The 14,895-nt window shown below is 47.7% G+C and overlaps 1 protein-coding gene across 4 annotated transcripts in view; it reads left to right on the top strand.

Annotated features, from left to right (window-relative positions):
* SH3BP4 (SH3 domain binding protein 4) overlaps window positions 1-14,895 on the top strand; it is a 66,331-nt gene that overhangs the window by 5,849 nt on the left and 45,587 nt on the right. For 2 of the 4 annotated variants that reach the window (XM_068947712.1, XM_068947711.1), the window contains exon 2: window positions 783-936. The exons of the other annotated variants lie outside the window; for them this stretch is intronic. The gene's annotated coding sequence lies outside the window, so the exon portion shown is untranslated. The remainder of the gene's footprint in view (window positions 1-782; window positions 937-14,895) is intronic. 4 annotated transcript variants of the gene reach the window in all.

Here is a 14,895-nt window from a genome sequence, read left to right on the forward strand (position 1 = left end):
AGATCAGATGGTAGGATGTGGTTTTTAATTAATGCTCAGGTGACGTCCCAGTTCCAGTAACACCGCGGCCGTCCGCAGAGCCGTGCTCGCTGCAGGATAACTCCTGAGGCAGCAAGGGTTATCCGTGGTGTTTCTCCACTCCCGTGGTTCTTCTCGTTCTGGTGAATGAAATGTTTCTGGTTTTAACCAGCTGAGTTAATTTGGATTTGTGCACAGGTTTATTTCTGTCGCTGAGAGGTGGTCATTTCCAGCAGGCAGGCCGGTGAACTTTTGGGGAATGTAATGCTGTCGTTACTGATATAAGAAAATGAATTGAAAGTCCTAGGGCTAAATGTTTCTGTGTTCTCCTACGTGAATAGATAGATGCCCTAGCTTTACCTGGCTCCTGGCAGAGATGTTGTTTTAGGCCCATTAGCAAAAAGACCTTGTGAGTTGTGGGTTATCCTCTGCCGCTTTCCATGATAATAGATTGGTTTGACGCATTCCTCTCTGTATGTGCAGACACTGATGAGGGACGTGAAAGTAACTTTGTAGCCTCAAACCTGTATATGTTAAAATACAAATGTGTAAGGAGGCTGAGTCATTTTTTCGTCTTCTGTGCTTCATCATCATCCAGGCACTTTGGTGCGGATTAAGAGGGACAGTAAGAGATGTCTGTTCTGGAGCCCTATTAAACTGCAAGGGGAAACACGCATTAGTAAGAAAAAAAAAAAGCCTTTTCTTTTGATGGTTCTCTGCAGACTTGGCAGGTTACCTCCTTTCTGTCCTCTTTCTGGTTTCAGACCGCCCTTGCCCTCTGGAAGGTTACTCTGGATAGCCGCTTGGCAGCCTTTTGGCGTGTTCTGGAGCAGAGATCTCTGCCACAAAGTAAAACCAGATGTTTTCTAGCTGACTCCAGAAAACATCCTCTCAACAGAGCAGAGGAGCGCTGCTACGGTATGTAGTCATTACGGTGGGTTGTTCTCGTGCCGTCAACCACACGCTCCAAATTAACCCCTTAGGAAGCTATTGCCTCCCTCTGCCCGTGTTACACAGCCTGCAAAGTAGGTGTATAATTCTCCGGAGGTGAATCTAGCAGCTGCCTCTTTCCCTTCTTGCCTCCTCAGCCTGACTTTGTTGCAAGTACAAGGTGCAAGAGGTCATGGATTAGGGGAAAACCGCTTGAATGGTGGGGGGTGTGTGTGTGTGTGGCCTTGTTTTAACAGCCATGGGGTGTTTCCTTAGGAACAAAAAAGGCTTTTTGGAGTTGAACAATGGCATGCCCCTTGGCTCGCTCGGTGAAGAAGTAGTGCTGGAGATGTTTTACAGGCAAGTGATTGTTATAGTAGGTTTGCCAGGGAGCTGAGCAAAGGCTTCAGGCACTGGCCTGCTTACAGTTAGCTTTTGCACGGCTCTTTGCTAGTTGTGACAGTCCTCTGTGGTGCTGGCCTGCAGCATGTCCTGCTCTAGGTATCAGGCTATGCTGTCAGTGCGATAACAGCATATGTGCACCAGCAAAGTGCGTTTAGGGGACTAGTTTTGGGGATAAAGGGCCTTTTTTTTTTTTTTTTTTTAACTCTTCTCTCTAGTGGCCACCTAATGCCGGCCAAGCTCTCTCTCTGGCACCTTGTTTGCCCTCACCACGCATGGAAGGACGCGGCCACAGCTAGCACGCTGCAGCGGTTGGACTGAAGGATGATGTCAGTGTACAGAGCTGGGGACGGAGAGCCGTGGCGGGGAGAGGTGCGCAGCCCTGACAGTCTGGAGAGCTGGGCTATTGGGTGCGAAATTATGCAGGTGGGGAATTTAAAAGCAGGGGAAAAACCTGTCTTAGAAAATGCAGCCTTAACCTTGTTTAGAGCTGCCGTTCTGGAACTGTAAATACTGGCAGAGACTGAGCTCCCGTCAGCCTGAATGAGTTGTTGTGTTAAGCAGAGCCGTTTGTTACGGGGTAGCTGTGTCTATCCAAGGGTCCGGCACTGCTTTCCTGAAGGTGCAGGCTTGGTGCAGGCTCCAGCTGAGTTAGGCTTTGGCTGCCCTGGGGTGCTTGATATGCATTTCTGAAGGGCATGCCTTCAAGGTGGGCTAGTGAGACCACATTAAAGCCCCTTGCGGTCACACGTGCCCGGATTTCAGGTGCATGGTTCCCAACACAAGTTGCACTAAATTGGTTTAGGGGGCGTTCGAATTTGGAAAAAAAACTTCTTGGGGTTTGGTTGGACTGTCTGGATGCAGATCAGCTGTCCCTGGCGTGTTAGCGTAGACGGGGCTTTGGCAGGCGCACTGGCCAGATGGGGCATTGGGGTTTGTTTGACACGGTGGTGCCAAGTCTGCGTGTTGCAAACTGAGAAAAGGTGCTTGCGTTTCCAGGCTAGGAAAACTCTTAGACTAGAAAAAGGACGGAGGAAGGGAACAAAACAGGCAGAAAATTGAAAACCAAAGCAGAAGGGCCTGTAGTCACGCTGGACTGAAACCAATTCTCCCGGGTCACACAGGTCTCCATAAACCCGTGTGCTGCGCTTCTCCACTCTTGCTCAGTCTGAGGGTTAAAATGTGAAGCAAAATGGCCCTCAAACGGTTAAGTTTCACATTCCTCGCTTTAGGTTAGTCTTAATCTTCTGTAGGAGACGTTCGTGGTAATTCAAAATGAATAGTGAAGGCTCTGCTATCGTCTTGAGTTTTGGCTGTCGGGAGGGAGCAAGGTTTGCCAAATTGGCTCAGGGAATAAAAATAGTCCGTTTCAGTGATGAGATCAAGTCATGTGTTTGTGGGAGACGTTAAACTTTAACTCTCGCACTATTCCCTATTGCTGTGCTGTTTTCTTTGTTCGCCTCCATTCCCACAGCAGCCGGAGGACGCTGCGTATGTGAACTAGGTCCCTCAGATGCAGGGTTACAAGAGCTATAATTAAACAAAAAGAAACTGTATTTTTGCAATTGATCGGCTTCCGGAAAATGGCAACTAACTTAAGGGAGGAAAAGAAAACAAAACTTTGCCTTGCCAGAAAAGCGTCCTCACGTCTATGGCATTTCCTTTCTTTCTTCCCCTCTCACCAGCCTCATTCCCCAGTCTATTGCATCCTGACTGCAGCATTGAAAAACCGAGATCAGATTAGTTGTACCAGGGTGGGGTTGCTTTCAGGCTGAATGCACAGCATTTCCTAGCTGGAAGTGTGCATGCACTCTGAGCTGCAGAAATTGGTGTTCTCTTTCCCCAAACAACAGGCACCACGCCCCCAGCCCCAAAACCCTTCTGCCTTTTTTTTTTTTCTCTCAAGAACTGTGATTGAGGTTTTTTTCCCTGTGTGTGTGGCTGCACCTTTGGTGCAGTTTGACCTAGTAAAGCCTATAATAAGACACAGGGGATGGTTCCCAATGAACTTGGTCTGTGAACAATTGATTCTTCACAGTCCATCGTTTGTAAAGTTACCAAAAAAAAAAAGAGAAAATATGTGGGTGTCATGACATCCAACAGCTTGTCATCTTGAGTGGGGGGCTTCTCCTCACCCATGGAGACTGCAGTTTGTAAGTTTACTGGAGTGGCCGTCAGAACAAGCAGCACCTCCTGTAGGATTCCCTGTCCTATTAATCTGATGTTTGCTCAGTCTAAGGAGAGGAAGTACATTTCTGGAACGGTTGCTAACGGTTGGACTTGCCACTTTTTGCACACACTTTTGTTGCATTACGCATACCTTTTTATCCCAACTTAGACAAGCCTATTGCTAAGGTTTTTCGAAGGCAGGCAGAAGTTCACAGCAGTCGCTGTGTGAAAGGAGTAGCAAGAGCTGTGGGAAGGAGAAAGCAAGCATGAGGTTCCCCACCAACAAAATGGGACATGGCAGGCTGTTGTGTGCTCTGAAGATGCGGGAGCTCCCGCAGCTCATGCTGGCCAGCAACCTATCTCTTGGCCCACTCAAAGGGCCCAGCCTGTTGTTTCCTGAAGTCTTTCCTTGAATTTCACCAGGCTTGAGCCAGGCCTAAATACACTTGTGTATTATCTTCCCATTCAGCTCTAATGGCTTTGCTGGGCATTCACAGTGCTGTCTGGAGCACTTCTCTAGAGCGATTTTACTGAAGTTCCTGTGGGCTTGGAAGAGATTTGATGCCAAAGCTGAGATGGCAGGTGGATGGCTTGCCTCAACCTACTAGTTTTATGCCTATGCGTGTGATGGTCTCATGTGGACAATGCTGAACTGAATGAATCCTGTTACGAGACTCTTCAGCACTACTTCTCACTGCAGTTGTCACTTGTTTTTAGTAGTATTTCACCTGCTCTGCTGCTTTGTGGTCGCTTCCTGCAGTGGCCCTGGTCTGCTCAGCTTCCCTGGAATGATGGTAGGTTTTTGTTTTTGGTTTTTTTTTTCCCCAATACAAACTTTCCAGGATGTGGCTCCTTTTCAGTTCTTTAGCAGCTGTTCGCCTAGTCTAGGAGGAAAAACAGCAGCCACAAAGCAAGCCTTTCTTTTGGCCATTGTGAATGTTGCTTGGTTATCTCTAGGCAATTGCTGTGGAGAGATGAAGTATTTACTGTCCCTGGGAGTTGGTGATTACCTCGTCAGCAAAATGTCTCGTTGTAGACGAGCCTGCTTGTGTGCTGCTGGCTCCGGCCTTGGCCAGCTTATCGTCTTAGAGTTGCGGGCAGCTTTGCTTATTTCCCGGAGCTTATCACGTCTGCTGGATGCTAGGATGAGGGAAAGATGCTCTGAGATTGGGACATGGGTGATGGGTCTCTTCCCACATCCGCTACAGGCTTCCTGCGTCTCTTTTAGATCTTTTTTTCAGCCCAGAGAAAGACTTGCCAGACAGACCTTGTGAAGCCCACATGTTCACATGCGGCCATTGCATGCAGAATCTTTCCCTTCTCGGCATCCTGTTTGGTCTGTTGATGAAATACATCCTTTGTTAAAAAAATTTATTAAAAAAAAAAAAGAAGAGGTTTGGGGTATTTTTTTTCAGCTGCTTGGAGTCAGAAAGCACTGCTGAGAAGCAGTTCTGTGAAATCAGTAAGCGTTTCCAAGTAATTGTTCTCATATTTCATGCTGCTCCTGAGGTGTGGCCCGTGCTCCCAAGAGAACGCCTTAGCTGCTCATAAGGAGCCTTTCCAAAAGGCATAATACAGAGTCCTGTTCCTGAAAGTTAATCACTGCAGAAAACATTTTAATTAACTCAATTAGTCAGATAGTCCATCTGGGCTCTTGCAGTGCTTCCTTAAATCCCATGAAACAAGGTCGTAGCTCCATCCTGTAAAAGGGGCACAAACTTGTTCAAGTCTCCTCTCCCTCGGGAACGCGCTGTAGTCTCTGACTCAGTGCTGATGGGCCGGGTACCAGGTTTTTGGCGTTACTGTTTTCCCGGAGCATCCTGTTCTTGTACCTGCAGGAAAGAGGAAATGTTTTCTAGAAAACATGCACTGAGTTGCTCAGAGAAGGTAGAGGCCTTGCTAGTGCAGGGTGTCTCTACATTTGGAGTAGGATCGTTTTTCTGTCTCCCACCTGCTCTGGCAGCACGCACGGCCATAGAGGCTCCATTTCCTTTAACACCGTAGAAGAACATGTTGAGTGACAGCAGCGACAACAAGCATACGCTCCTTTTCTCCCTGCTCGCCAGGACCAAACCTGTTGTGCAGGAGGCGCATGCCTTACATCTCTCGGTGTGAAATACCTGATGGAGAACAACAGGCAAGCTGGTGCACAGGCAGTGTCCAAAGTGAAGTCCGGTCTGGTGCAAATTAGGAGACTGTTGTGTAAAGATTAAGTGCCAACACCGAAAGTCACAGGCCCAAACTGCTCCTCGTGAGATGTCCCTCTGACAGCCCGCTGACTATCTGAATGCTGGCCTTGCTTGGCAGCCCTAGGGTACAGAAGGACTGGGGCTGCACCGGACGCATTCACTGCGTGGAGTGGCGTTCAAATTCACTGCATTTAGTTTCTATCCGCACCACGGTGCTAACTGTTTGCAGGGCTGTATGAGAGCCTCCTCTCACCAAAGCCCGAAACTATCTGGTTGTGAGTTTGGCAAACCTGTGGTTAAAATCCCTTGAAATCGAGGGGTTTGAAGGTCACAGTGTTAGTCCCTGCTTCAGCTGGGGGGGCGAACAGAGCCTTTTTTTTTTGCTCCTGTGCTGGTGATTTTAACACCTTGCCCTCCAAAGAGATGAGGGAGAAATGAAATTTTTGCCCCCCAGCTTTGCCCTGCCCAGCACAGCAGGACAGCCCTGCAGCCCCTCGAAGGTGCAAGTGGCTGGAGCAGCTGTCACCTCTTCAGCTTCTGCTCTAGCTATTAATAGGAGCTTTTAAAACACTCACCGAGTCCAGGACTTAGGACATGACCAGGCATGGAAACAGCAAGCAAAAAGCTTTAGCCCAGCACGCGTTTTGAGCAGAGGAATGCAGGGCTGTGCACCAGGGATTTGGGAAGGTGAGCATTTAACTCCATCTGCGCGTTTCCCCTGCGGTGGGAATGACCTTTCCATCCCTGCTTTACCTTTGCGTGTTGACCTCTGTTTTCAGTGCGAATGGGTTGGTGACCAAGCTGAATTGCCTTATGTTACAAATGTCCCTGGGGAGACCGGCTTTGCATCCTATTACTGTTTTTCTTGCTACCTGACCGTAGTGAGAAGTCCCAAAGGAGAAAAACGCTTATGCATCCTTTAGGAAACGTGGGCTCTGGAAGTGGTGGTTTCCCTTGGAGGACTGGCTGTTTCTGTGTGGCTGCATACCTCCAGGAGTTTAGGCAGCGGGTGCATACCACTGAGCTTACTGTACTGAGGAGGAAACTGAGGCACAGAGCCCCAGGATCGCTGGAGTTCGTGCAGCAGGTCAGTATGATCCGAGGGTAGAACCCAGGTCTCTGGCGTTGTGCTCCCTATGTCTTTAGAAATTGGGCTCTAAAATGATCTCGGGCACTTGAGGCGGAGGGGGAGCTGTGTCCAGATTGCCCTGCGGATGGGCAGGCAAGATAAAGGCAATAAAGAAGAATATTCAGAGTTTGGCCTAATTTTTAGCAGATTATAAATGGAAAGCTCTGATGACAGCACCGTGTCAGATGGTTTGTGTGCTTGGAGGGGGAAGGGGAAATGTTTTGCTTTCGAAAAGGGCAGGTGGTCCCTGAGTTAATGCGGCTTTAGGCAACTTTAGCTTGTGAAAGCAGCACAGAAGGTAATTCTTTGTTTGGACACTGCCTGGGAGCCCAAAATGGGCTTCTCTGTCAGGTACCAGTGCTGCTTACAGCTCCTCGGCATATTGGTTTGGGGAGTGGGGGGACTGGGGTTTTGAATCGTCCTGTTCCTTCATTTTAACTCTATCTGCTGTAGGAGAGATTAAAACATTCAGGAAGAAATACCGGTGGAGCTAGCTGGTCGTTACTCCGCTGCCCTCTCTTACCAATATATTTGTATGTAAACACAAGTGTTGTAGTGTGTAATTACAGGCATGCTCCTGCCAGTTCCTGTGTGGGTGTCGGGCAGAGGATCCCTCTTCTTTCACCCGATCCTCCCTGTCCTTGTGGGAGAAATCCTCTACGGCTTCGCATGGCGGTGCGGTGGGAAGCAGGAGCTGGCAGCGTACCGTGTGAGCCTTGGGGAGGGAGCAAGAGGAGTGCAAACGTCCTTAGGGAGAATGAGAGGGAGGTAGGATGTTTCTTGGCTGCAGGGATGGAAGCTCCCAGGGAGGCAGTGCAAATGTTGAAGGTGAGCTGTAGGTGAATGTCTTGCTTTTTCGTAGGTTGTGTTGCTTGTACAAAACTCTCCTGGCAGCTTGCGGGTCCGGGCTCTGCTTCTCCCAGCCAGAAGCAGATCCTTCCTCAGATGGGGTCTGTAAAAGTCCTCCTCCTGTGATTCCTGGGCTCCATGCATGCTCCATGCATGCTGCCTTCTGATTCCCACAGCCGAGGTGAGTGAGGAAGCCGGGGGTACAGTGAGGCTGTTAACATCTCTGCAGCTGGTTCCATCTAACCTAGCCAGTGAGTTGGGAGCTGCCCTGAACTGGAACTGGAAAACCTGGAAGCAAAATGTTGTGATGCTTGAACCATGACTGGAGCCTCTTCCCATTGCTGGGTTGCCCTGCAGGTAAGATGTACCTTAAAAGTGCCGTTTGGATGTCGCCATGCAGTTTTGAATGCCGCTTGAGTGGTGACAGATGTGAAGATTAGGAATGGCTAGGAAATGCCAAACAGGCTGCTGAGGAAAATTGTGAGGGGGGTTGCAACCCTCACCCCCTCTGTTTTCTTACATCTTTAGGAAGAAAGTAGGGGGATTTAAACAGCCCCCTTTTTCTTCTGCACCTTGGGAAGTGCTGGTGGGGAAGCACGGAGACTTCTTTCCTCCGCAGCATGGCAGAAGGTGAAGAGAAGTGCCCTGGGGATGTTCCCAGGGCCTGCACCATGTACAGGAGCTGCGTTTCCAGGTAGATGCTCCAAGGTAGCAGCTCCCCAACTGCTGGCTGAAAAAGCCTGTGGCCACACAGGTAATTACCTTGTGTTACAGGCTTTGCTGCTGCTGTGGTCATCATTGCTTAGCAGTTCCCCTCCTTGCGCTGGGTTTTCCAGACTTTCGTTGCTTGCCAAAGGAGTTCTGCCTCCTTTCTTCGTCCCCCTTGCTTGTCTTCGAAGCACTCTCTGTGCAAGACTGGAGGGAGGCTGGCTGGGAGAGAGAGGGGGGAGATATTTCTCCCATTTCAGAAGCCCCTGGGATAGCTGCCCTCGAAGAATGAGGGTCCAGCCCCAGACTGGGTTGATGGGGAGTCTGGGGTGGGGGGTTGCTGGATGCAGGGTTTCTGCCTCCTGGATCTTCTTGCAGGATCATGGTGTGATGTCTTTAAAGCTCTCAAATAGCAGCACATTTGGCGAGGGAGGAGGGTCTAGCGGGTATGGGCTCTTCTGGGCTGTTTCCCAGGTCTGCTCTCTTAAGACAGTAGCTTTTGTTTGTCTAGCTTGTGTCCCTATGGGGCTGCTGTCCTCACGGGGGCTTGCAAGCACAAGAAAAACAAACAGCACTGTTTGAGCTCTTTGATTTGATTTGAAGGGAAGGGAGATAAACACGGAGCTCCTTGTGGCCTGGAGTCGGGAGGGCTGTGCTTGGGCACGTGCGTGTGGGGCTGCGGAACGCAGATGCTCTTCTGCAGCAGATGAAAAGCCCACAGCTGCGCTTTGTAGTTGGCTAGAGAGGAAAAAACTGCAAAGCCTCCTACTGCCAAACCTGAGCGGAAACCATGAAAGGGCCCTGTTTGTGCCTGGGCGCCGGGAGCAGCCCCGTGGCTGCGAGCGCGAGGCTGTCCTTGCGGACGTGGGCCCCGTGATGGGATTTGAGCAAACTCAACCCAGCCCTTGTTGGAGCAGCCTCTGCTCCACGTTTGCCTTGTATCTGGTTGATGGGCTCAGCGGTACAAAGGAAACGTGCTTTCTGGCAGCAGCCCAGGCTATTCTCTTATGTTCGTGTTCTTTGCCGGTTGGGAGCTATTCTTAGTTGTGCTGTTAGATAATGCTGTTCCCTGAGCCGTGCTGCTCCGCTGGGAGGTGAAAGGAAAGATTGCATATATACACAACCATCCTGGAGAAAGACAAACTTCTGTCCTGGATATTAAACACAAACTTTTTGGTTTCAGTGAGCTTACTAGTTTTGAGAGTAACTTGGAGAGCTTCTGGAAGCAAGGAGCAAACATAAGGAAGGCTGTACCAGGTTAGAGCAAAGATCTGCTTAGCCCCGTGTTTGACACTGCTGGCAGTTGATGCTTGGGGAGCGCATATAGAAAAACCCTTCCCAGCTTCTGTAGCGTTAGGGACACGGAGCTGAAGATGGCATCCCCAGTGCTGGGTGTTTATGGTAAGTGAAGAAAGTCTTGAAAAAGGAGGGCTTGCAGAGCAGCCTTCCAGAAGTTGACTGTGCACACCCTCCTCCAAAAACTCCTTTGTTTCTGAAGGTGCAACCCAAGGTAGGTGGTGTGAACAGAGCAGGCAGGAGCATCTAGCCTGTTGTCTGTACAAATTAGATGGAACCATCTAAAAACATGTCCAGTAATGTGCATTTCCTCCCATACGAGACTGTCCTGAGCCTCACAGGTGTGTGAAATCCTCTGGGGATTTCTTTTCTGTGAACTCGTGTGGTCTGCTCTTTGACCCATCTGAAGTTTGTGTGCCTACCCCTCTGATTTTTAAGCTGTGTAGGAGATACGATGTAAGAGATACCCAACCCTCCATGAATTTTATGCTAAGACGCTGGAATTCACATCCTTTAGGCTGAAGTTTTCCAAGCAAATGTAAATGATGTATTTTTAAAACAGTGCTTTAAGAAACGACCAAACCCTGCAGCTCACCTTGCTTTGTCTGGGAGGGAGGAACTGTTTTGGATATATGTAGCACAGCAGTGCCTATAAGGCATCCCTTGTATAGATGCATCCCGAAGAGCCCAGCAGTGTCTGTTTAACCCTTATAGGTGTCTATCTAAATCCTGGCAAGGTTTTTTCTTTGCCCACTGAAGTAAGAACTCCCCTTTACATGCTCTGGTCTATAAACCTGGAAGTGTGTCTTTACCTCTTGTTTAGCTCCAGCTCCAGAAACGTCATCAGGAGTAGTCACATGCAGTGTGTTCCCTGTGGGGTGGGCTCCATGGTGAACTGGGCTAGCTGCATGCCGTGCATCCCTTCCATACGGCCGTTGTCGCGACTGGCTGCCTTGCCGGGGTGATAGGCAGAAGTGATGCTGGCTTATTGAGATGCTTGTATGCAAAGCATCTTCCTTCTGCCCTAGGGGTTCCCCCTGCTACCTGCTGCCTGGATCCTATTGCCCTGGAGCGAGCCTGGATGATGTGGGGAGCAAGAGGAAGGTCTCAGCTCATCCTGTGGTCCCAAGTGGAGCAGGTTCAGCATCTTTATTGAAGTCCCCTCCAGTGCCTTGCTGTGGTGAAACCTGAAGACAGAGCAATAAAGCTCTGTCTATCCCAGTACCAGATATTTGGCTTGGTCACTTTGAACTGTCGTGCCTCAGTACAGAAATAATCAGCATGCTGCTGGCCTGTGGTTTCCATGAGTGGTGGAAGATGTTTGTTGCTGGGTTTTTTTTTCTTTTTATCCCATCCTCACCCTTTTTGGGGCACTCACTTTGGATCTTGCTTTTGGTTAGGTCCAGGAAACAGGTTGAAGTAGGAAAATTGCTCTTATTTGCTAAGCTACGTAGAATTTGTAGTGCTTGTGAAATGCAGCATGTGTAAAGTATTGCAGAAGCTCTTGCGAGGCTGTTTTTGCTCCTCTAGTGCCTTGGGTAGTGCATGGGAAGGGTGAAGTTTGTGTTGGACAATGCCTGTGCTTCAGGGAAGGGCTGAGGTCCCTGATTCTGATGTCTGGCCTTGCTGCCACTTTTATTTTTCTTTCTATTAATACGTTTGTGAATGGGATGTGTGGGAATCATTTGGATCCCAAGGTTTAAGCTCAACCAGTACAATTCCTACATAGTACTGTGAACACTTCTTCGTCCCTTTTGCTTTTAAGTATCATAAAAGAGAAGTCAATTTTTACCCCCACTTCCCACACAAAAATGATAGTAATATTAGAGAAGTTTAGGATGAGGCACAGCTAATGATGAGTTATATGACTGAGAAAGTCTTCGATGTCTGTACTAAAGATCCTTAAATGAATAATGCACCAGAAAAAGTTGAAGATTTCTGAAGGAGTGCATTTTATATTTGTGTGCTGTGTTATCTCTTTTGACGTGGTAAAACTCCAGTCAGTAAAACTTGCAAACGGCCTTTTCGATCACCTCAGTATATTTGTTTTGTACTGAAGTACTAAAACAGTGTTGGTTGTCCTATTGAAAGTGAATCTGACAGCAGCGATAAAAGAAAAATCTCAACTCTCTTGTGACTATATCCAATGTGTTTGTGTTTCTGTTATTCTTCATGTGGATTCTGTGAGCCACGAATGTTGTTCACTGGAACTGCGCATGCAGAAACCCTCCTGAATTTTGTGTAAAAGCAGGAGGGGCTGAAATGTCAATGGAAGTTACCTAGTGGTAACTGGGTGTTGGAGACTGTGTTTCTTTGGTTTTCTTTTTTCCTTCTGGACAGTGTAAACACATTTTCCATTTCTTTTCTCTAGATCAAGTACTCATGTCATTCTTCTAATTATAATGCTGTCCCAGTGCATCAATTATTCTTTGGATTTCACTTCTTTTCTTTGTCATGCAGTGTAAGTTTTTATTTTAAAAAAAAATCCATCTGCATCAGTTTGATATTTAGGCTGTTTTCCCACCGAGACAGTGTCTAATTCTGCCTACCCATGCAAGGGCTCGGGGTGTTTGAGCACTCTAGTATGTTGTTTTGTGTTGCACATGCTTCAGTGCAACTACCGCATTGGTGTAGCTCTGAAGGGCCCGCACAGCTTGTTGGTCTACAGGGAGGGGAATAATTAGTAGCCGTGTTAGCGTTCCAGACCCTGAGGTAGCTCCATCAACCCGTGGTATTGTCCCAGCACATCTGCTGGGACTTTCGGTGCTCAGTGTCATTTTTGTCACACACTGTGTGTGACCTGCAGGAGAGAGCCTCTTACCTTTGCTATTTAAGTGCAAGGTCCTGCAAGATGCACGTAGGCACTGGTATTGCAGGAGTGCCTCCCTTAGCTCCTGAAAAGTGTGTGTTGCCCATATGCTTGTTCTTGCACAGCTGCAAAGGCAAGCTTCCATGGCAGGTAGTTAGATCTGAGCTTTGAGACCCTCTTTGCCTGCTTCTGGAATGAAGCATTGCTGGGATACGGAAGAATGTGATCCTGCAGTGCAGAAGATCTCTTGTGTTACTGAAAGATGCTGAGAAAAGCAGGTGCTGTCTAGGCCGGTTTGTGAAGATGGTCCTGGATGGTCTCCTGGTGTGTTGGTTGTCCCTGCATATTGTTTTTTTAGCCAGAAGGTCTGTTGCCAGAATTCAGGTTGCGTGCCGTAAATAGGGAATTGCAATTAAAACACATATATCAACATAGATATCAAACAAGCTTGAAGCAGAGCTGCTGGTGTGCTGGTCAAATTGAAGTTCCTTTCCATTTAAAAAAATAAAAAAAAAACCAGTAATAATAAATTGGGAAGGTTCGTTGCTGCTACAAATTGCTGTTCAGCTGACACCAGAGATGTGTTCCAGAGTACCTGGCTTTTTTTTTTTTTTTTTAAATACCTATTTTTAGTTGTTACTTTCCAGGATAAGGCATTCTTCTAGCGACAATTGAAAATTGGAAAACTTTGGGCTTTTTGCTATCCCTCTGGATGACTATCAGCAGCAGCTTTTTCTCTCCACAAGTTCTGTGTGGGTATAAGACTCTTACCCCATACTGGAGCTGATTCTTTTAACTCCACTTCGTCCCTAAGACGAGTTGCGATAATCCAACATTGGGCAGCCTAGTCTGTTGCCATAGAGATCTCCGTGAGATAAATTTAGCACTCTGCTTTCAGCCTCAAATAGGTAAAACTGTGAGCAGCTTGCCTAGGTTGCTCAGGGCCTCTGTCTTGGATGGCTTTTACCTGTGCTGATGGGGAAGCATTAAATGAGAAGTGAGGGCTGGGCGGGCGTCCTTACGGCCTTGCCTGGGGCTGGCTTTTCTGAGAAAGCAAAGGGTGGCAAATAGCAGCATGTTCGAGCCTTGGCACATGCGTGAATGTCCCGAGACCAAGCTCAACATCAAAACGAAACAAAAAAATTAAAAGCAAGACAAGTAGATCAAGCGTGCGTACAATTTATTTGAATTAAACCCCTGTAGCCACCTTGTCGATGCTAGTGGACAGGCCCAGGCCCATCATCACCTGCGCGCTTGTTTGCTTTGCTGACATGATACTTGAACACAGGAGAAAACGTAAACCTTGGGGCTCTTTTGGTGCATAAAAATTGGACTGAGGAAGAATAACTTGTCTCTCAGAAATTTGTCCCTCCGTTTTCTGCAGTGACGTTAGAATGAACCATTTTTTAAGGGCTGTTCCCGTGAAGAGGAGGAGATGACAGGGGTTAGTCACCTTGATTTAGTGCACAAATAGGAATGTAGTTGGTTACCTCAGAATGACAGCTTGGAAGAGCAAGTTGAATGCAGAGGGTTGCAGAAACCTACTCCAGTGAAACAAAGAAGTTCAGCTTTAAGCAGGGAAAGTCTTTCATTGCGAACATCATTGCGAACATAACTTTAATTTTGCCCATTGGCTGACTCTGCGAAGACCCTGTCTGAGATAGAGCCCCGCTTTGGCAAGGAACGAGAGTGATTTCAAGGAGAGTCAGGATTTTGCCAGAGTATTGGAACTGGCTGTTTCTGTTCCCTGGCACCTTGCTAAAGTGAAACTCCTTCCCCACAAATGAATCGTCCTGAAGAAGGAGGCTGCTGAAGAGCCAGGTTACATCCCTGTTAAGAGAAGCAGCGCGTCTTTGATATTGCATGCCGGGGAAAATTGCATAGGATTGCCTTGTGGTGTCATTTCATACCACGTTAATTTTGAGCTCTTTGAAAGCATCCAGACGAGGACCTAATACATTTTAACTAATACAAAATTAAACAATTCAAAGTGCACAACTTTCTTTGCAGAGAAACCCTTTGAATTACACTCATGCCTTAAAATAATGAAATTAGTTTCCCGTCAGCCATGTAACCCATGATGATGAGGTGGAACAGCTTTTACCTGACAAGACTGAAACAGTGAACTCAGAAGAACAGACAGATGGGGAGTTTTGTATGGTTTTATTTTTCTCTCGTGACACTGCTGATGTTGTGGGAAGTGTTTTGATCTATTGATTAGATGGAGCTTTACTCATTGGATATATCTGGCACCCTGACCCACAGGTTGTGTTCTCCCCTAGTTAAGTTGTAGATTACCTGAAGCCTCCAGGCAGTTTTATGGGTTTTGATTTAAGGGGTGACTTTAAACCAGTGCAGAAGGAATGATATTTGCTCTTGTATTGCATATAGAGCAG

Source organism: Struthio camelus, chromosome 6 (genome assembly GCF_040807025.1).
Source record: "Struthio camelus isolate bStrCam1 chromosome 6, bStrCam1.hap1, whole genome shotgun sequence".
NCBI classification, from domain to species: Eukaryota; Metazoa; Chordata; class Aves; order Struthioniformes; family Struthionidae; genus Struthio; species Struthio camelus.